Genomic DNA, 6522 nt, shown 5'->3' with positions numbered 1-6522 from the left:
CATTTCTGTTTGTCTGTTATTGTTTCCTCTCCTTTTGTTTGTTTGTTTGTTTTTATTTGGTGGGTTATGGCAACCACAGCTTGGTTCTTCTGTCTAATGCCTGTTGATAGTATATCTCACCCCCCTGCCTAATGGGAACACTCATCTGTTTTATTCCTGAATAAACCCTCAGGGAAGGAGGCCCCAACCCAGGGAACTTCTTCTTTGTAAAGAAAAGCTGGTTTCTGGTCTTTCAGAGCTCCTGCTTCCTTGAACCTCCAAGTCCTTCTAGATTTTCTGTTGATGGAATTTTCCCTTCCTCCACCTTGTGTCACTGTTGTCCATTATCACAGTAGCTCCTCTATCATCAACTCCTAGATCTTCAGGACCATGTCTCTTCAGGTTGGCCCAGCAGCAATATCAACTCTTGCTGCTTACTCCTGGTTTCTATCCAGGAGGTCCCACAGACCACAACCTGTGGCAAGGTGCAGCTGGCAGGAACATAACACTGTAGGACAGCCTCATCGGTCTTCCCAAGCCAGCACTTTCTTGCTCTGAAGTCCAATGGCCCTGGAGAAAGCAGGCAAGGCTAATCAAAGAGAGGTAACCAGGGGCCAGCTGGCGGCCTTTAAAAGATGATTGCCCCTTGTTCCACACGCCTTCCTCTGAACTTGGGGCTTCCTTCCTCCTCAGCCCAGAGTGTTGAATCTGAAGCAAAAGAGAGCAAGCCCCTCTCCCCACGCCTCCATTACTGACCACTTGGCAAACCACTGGGTACTTGACAGAGAAAACTTCCCACACGTGGCTGGCTGGAGAGGAGCACTGACAGGCATGCGATCCTAACAGAGCACTGCGTGCTGGGACCAAAACATTCAGTCACACCTTCCCTTCAGAACAAGAAGTCTCCTGGTACCATCACAGAAGCTCAAGCTAAGGATATTGTTTCCAGGGAGGAGGGGAGGCACAGCCCTTGTTTACAGGCGGGCATGCAAGCAGCGTAGCTCAAATGACTCTGCCAAGTTCATGAGCCCATCACAGAGATGGGAACAGAGCAGAGCTTCCTTGACCCTGTCCAGGCTAGAGCTGCATAGTTATCCCTCTGCCTTTAACCCCCTCCAGCATCTTTATTAGCAAGGACATCTTCACTTAGATCAATTTTATACAAATTAAGTCTGGTCCACAGCCTTTTGAAAATTAGCTAGTGTAACCAGCTTGGCTATGGAAACCAGCTTCTTGCTCTTCTGTTGTGTAGCTTATCTCCCAGAGATACCTCTTCTAGATATCTTCCAGACCCCGAGCGACTAAACGTGAGCATGGGAAGGCACCAGCTCTGCCTGTGTTTTTTTGGCGTTATACAGGACCATCAGTGGCTGACAGGGGAATAACAGGGGATGGCAGTGGGTGAGTGGCAGGAGACGTCTGTGTGGGTCTCACGGGGATGCTTGCTGGCTCAAGGCTGCTGAGCCATTCCCACATCAGAGGTAAGAAGGCCAGTGACCACGTGAACTCATCCCTGGTCCACGGGGGAACACCCACTGGGCAATTACAAATGCCAAAATTATGTCTGGAGGAGAGCAGGACAGAGAGGGTCCAGCATGGGCTTCAGGTACAGCATCTGTGAAACAGCCTCCCTCTCCCTTACAGCCTTACACCAGCTGCGGTGTCCAAGTTCATCATCACAACAGCCATGCATGAAAATACCTGTGTTTTGCTAGTACACCTTTGCTGTCTATATAGAAAATAGTAGCAGCAGATATGTAGAAATCAGGTCTCTGGTCTCCTGCCTTCCTTTTGCTCACAGCCAGGTGGGTGGGCTGGCAACTCACCACACCCTCCAGAGTCCTTCCTCCCACCAGAAGGATGCAGCACAGCAGGCAGGACCACAGACACTTTTCACACTGGATATCTGGCCTCAGAGCACCTGGAGGTGGTGGAGGCTGCAGTGGTGCGACTGCTGCCCATCCTGCCCAGCGCTTTAATTCAGAGCTATCCACTGGCTGGAAACCATAACCGCATCCTACCCCAATGCTGTGTCTAAAGCCAGTGTTGTCAGCCCTTCCTTAGCAAGCACACAGAACAATTTTGATCGAAAAGCATCTCTCACCCAGCTCCATGCATGGGCAGACGTTGCCCTTTGGTGGATGAGGAGACAGGACTCAGCGGAAAAAGACTCTGGAGGTGACCCTCCCCGCTAGTAAGTGGGGTTGAGGGGAAAGGGATAGTCCTGGTGCTCAGGACTGTGACTACAGCCTTTCGGCCAAGAGGGTGCTGACGAGGAGGTCGTCATGTGGTGGAGGGTCCCATCCCTTCTCTATTCAAGAGAGATGCCAAGTACAGACAAGTATTTGGGAGCAAGGGCATCTCCTGTGGAAGCAAAGAGGAGAGGTCACCTCTCCTCTCTCGCAGCATGCGATGTGCACAGAACGCAACTGCAGGTGCTAACAGTTTGGTGAACACCAAAACTCATTAAAACTAATTTCCAGCAGAGTTGGGTCTTGGTGCTGGCTGGTTTTTGAACCTGATTGATAGTAAGCCTGGAGCACAGACTCACCCTCCGCTTCACACAGAGGCCACCCATCGGTGAGGACCCTTGCCTGAGGAGCAGGTCACTGGTATCGGACATAGCACAAAAGCCAACCAAGGCTTGGTCAGGGCAGCTCTGACACAACTCTCCCAGGTGGGCTCTACTGTTTAATAAGACGTGAGCTCCCACTGCAATGGATGGAGGCATTAATTGGGTATCTTCCCTCTACCCAGACCACTTTCACCAGGCTTGTAGCAATTCCTGACCTCTGAGCCTGCTGCCTTTCCATCAGATTTGGCTAAAACTGGGTGAAGAGCTGAGAAGGCACAAGGGGTGGGCTGGAGAATTGATAAAGCTGTATCATCACATCAGCGCTACCTCCTTAGGCAACCAAAGTGAAAATATAACGGCCGCCTTTTCAGAGACTGAAGCGACTCGTTTTGATATTATACATCCCCTCTTCCACGCACAAACATTTACCAGCAGCCCCCCCCACCTTTACTAAGACCTTGCTTGCAAGTGGGGTTTAGCTAAAAGACTCCGTGCCCGCAAGTGGGAAATGCCATGCACCCGCACGCGGGCACGCACGTACCCATCACCCAGCGGGGTCGGGGTGGCTGTGGCAGGAGGGTGCTGGGGCATTTGGGAGCGCAAGGGAGGGGGATGGGGGCCCACGCAAGCAGCCGGGTTTGCTCACAAGCGGGGAGGTGGGACACGGCAGGGGCGGGGGAAAAGGGCTGTGCCCCCAGGGTAGGTCCCCTGCGCTATAAAAATGACTTCACCTGGATCCAGCGGTGGGGAGGAGAGGCAGCTTCCACCTCTGCTCCTGCCTCCGACAGCCTTGTCTGGGCAGGAGGACTCTGAGCAAAGCCAGACCCTGAGGATGAAGGTCCAGGCGCTGACGGTCACTGCGCTCCTGGTGCTGCTCTGCTCAGCCCTGGTACCCTCTGAGGCACTGGGGGGCTGGGCGGGTGCCCCGGAGAGGCAGCCAGGAGCTGGGGGCCCTGGAAAAGACTCTTGGCCACCTGAAGATGGAGCGGATGACCTGCCTGGGCAGGGCTCGGAGGGGAGCAGCCTCCTGGCCAGTGCATGGGAGGTGATGGGAGAGGCCCCCCCCGGCTCTGGGTCCCCCAGCAAGGCCATGGCCAAGATCCCACGGGCCAGTGGTAAGCAGGACCCCCCCGGCAAGCCCCGGAGGCTCCCACCGCAGCCCTCCCGCAGCAGAAGCCCAGGGCTGAGCCATCACCTGAAGGGCCACGGGAAGTTCAACGGGGACACGGTAAGCACAACCCGCCCTTGGCGAGCGAGGATGAGGGTTTGCACGGGGGGTTTGCAGGGGGACCGGGAGTGAGGGAAGGTGCCAGCCCCCGCTCCAGACCCCGGGGTCGGGCAGCTCGGTGAGCCCCTTCTGCTGACCCGTCTGCTGGGCATGGAGGGGCCGCGTGTAATGGCATTATGAGCACCTGATGAAGAGGATAGGGCCAAAGAAACAGGTCCTTCCCTCCGCTTCCCAGCTCTGTGCGTACCTCCAGGGTGGGCAGGGTGTCGCTGGCCCCTGACACTTGTTGTAACAGGGAGCCAGCAGTGGCTCTGGCAGGTCTGTGCAGTGCAGAGACACCAAAATCAGGCAGGACAGCCCCAAAACGCACCACCACACCGCAATGCAGGGAAAGGAGAGCATCCTCCCGGCACAGCCCTGTGCCTGGAGCTCCCAGCAGTTTTACCACCCAAGCGCTTGCAGTTGTTTGGCTATACAGCCATGGCAGGCAGCCAAGGCTGGGGTTTCGGAGAGCAGGACTGGAGTGGCACCTCCCCTCCAGGCAGAGGGTTGCTGCACCCACACCGTGACCCACGGCTGCTACTGTCTGCCCTCACACCGGTGGTATCTGCCTGAGCAGCTCAGCCAGCTCTCCAGCTTCAAAACCGAGTCCCCCGTGCACACCTGAGCCCCAGCACCCCTGCGCAGAGCCTCGCTGCCTGGCAGTACCTGCGGACATAAAAATCAGGCAGGATTGAGGGCAGCAGGAGCAGGTGCCGAGCGTGCCATGACCCTGCAAACATTGAGTAGAAAAGCTGCTTTCGGGCCATTCTTCATGAGCCAAGTGTGAAAGAGCCGGCCACAACACGGCCTCATGGCACTGTTTGGCTTGTGGTGCAGACAAGGGAGGCAGGCAGTGACAACCCTAAAACCCCATGGGGTACCTGGCGAGGCTTAGAGCAGAACCGATGGCCATGCACGCAGGTGGTGAGCTGGTCAGGAGGTGAGCACAGGTCTGGCTGCACATGTCCCCATGTACTGGCCCCAGCTGTCCCTGAAATTGCTTCCTTGGGCCCCCACTTCTCCAGCTCCTTGCATGAAGCTGCTGCTCTATAGCCTGGTGAGCAGCTTGTCCTGCTACTGCAGGTTTTACTGCATTATTTTACCATTTTAAATGGAAACCAAACATCCAGCAGCAAACACTCAACCCATTATATCATATAATCTTCTGCAACTTGGCTTTACTTTCTAATGAGAACCCTTCCAGCCTGCCCATCTGGGGGAGTTGAAGACGCTCTTTTGAGCTCATCTCCCCACCAGGCATCGCCCCACTGTCAGCTTGAGCGTGCCGGAGCCGACAGCCCCGGCAAGCGTGGTCCTCGGGCTGAGCAGTTCACGTCACCCCAAAACGACTGACTGACTGGCTGTGGGGAAGGCACACCCCAAAAGGAAACCTTCTGACTTTATGAGAGGCTGCTCTCAGGCAACCCAAGCCTGTGCAGAAAGTATCTCTTTGAGACTGTGTGTGGCACAGGCTCTTTGGGGCTGGGGCTCTCAGCAGTGTGAGCACAGAGCGATGACACGGCTCTGACTGGGAGGGGGTCCCGGGCCAGCAGCCGAGCAAGGCTGGACACCGGCACCGCAGCCACCGCTCTCCCTCCCTCCGCAGCACTCCTGCCACAGCATCCATTCCCGGCCCTGCCAGAAGCCCTCTGACTGCGGTGGCTGCCTGGGGCTCTACACCTGCAAGCTGCCCGCTGGCATCTGCGACCTGAAAGCCGTCTCCAGGCAGAGAGGTAGGTTGGAAGCCCCTCAGCTGCTGGCACCAGGGACGCCCCCCCACAGCCACCCGCAAGCACAGCCCTTCAGCTACACCCCTCCAAATTCAAATCAGACCTACCCTGTGCAGGGCAGGGTCTCGTCTCTTGACTGCACAGGGTTCTTGTCTGTCCTGTCAGCACTGGCCACCATCAGTGACAAATGAACAACTGCATGGTTAATGGGACATGTCCATAAGTTTCTGCAAGAGCTGGATTTGCCTGGTGCCCTGAACTCTTGCAGGACGCCAACAGCCCGTGCAGGGAAGCCAAGGAGGGGTACAGGGCTCAGGGTTTAGCCAGTGGCTTGGGAGTCAGCAAGTGCAGCAATCCTGGGCATCACAGGCCCTGCAGAGCTGCTTACATCGGCGTGTGCGAGCTGCTTAAGCAGGGACCGGCAGGGAGCAGAGATCGCGGCTTTTACCATTTAACTTCACAGAGTTCTCCAGTCCCAGTTCTCCAGTACCCTTTGGTAAATCTGTACTGCCCCAGACTGGCCTCTTGCCTTAGCACATTTGTCTACACCCTCAAACGCAGAGTCATGGAAGAGCAACTCATCCAGGGCTCCTAAACACACAGACACCAACTCTCAAAACCCCTGGTTGTGAGATGTACAGTGGGCAAGTATAACGCTTTGGGTATGTATAGCATACATAACGTGTGTGTGTATATATATAGCATATGGGGCATACCCAGCATATGTGCTCTGTTCATAGTCTTCTCTGGCCATCTGCTGTCAGCAGCCTCCGTGGGAGGGCACATGGACCTATGCTCAGACCCAGCACAGCTGGTCTTACAGCTTTTCTTTGCAGGTGGGTTCCTCCAAAGCATCCAGAGCCCCGAGGGACACAGGCTCCAGCTCAGCCCAGAGCAACAGGGCTCGATATAAAGCTGGAGAGGCTGACCTGCAGCTGGAGATCAACACTCTCTGTCAGAGTTTCATT

This window comes from Haliaeetus leucocephalus, unplaced genomic scaffold (assembly GCF_000737465.1).
Source record: "Haliaeetus leucocephalus isolate CR32 unplaced genomic scaffold, Haliaeetus_leucocephalus-4.0 Scaffold206, whole genome shotgun sequence".
NCBI classification, from domain to species: Eukaryota; Metazoa; Chordata; class Aves; order Accipitriformes; family Accipitridae; genus Haliaeetus; species Haliaeetus leucocephalus.
Note: the sequence above shows the minus strand (reverse complement) of the source record.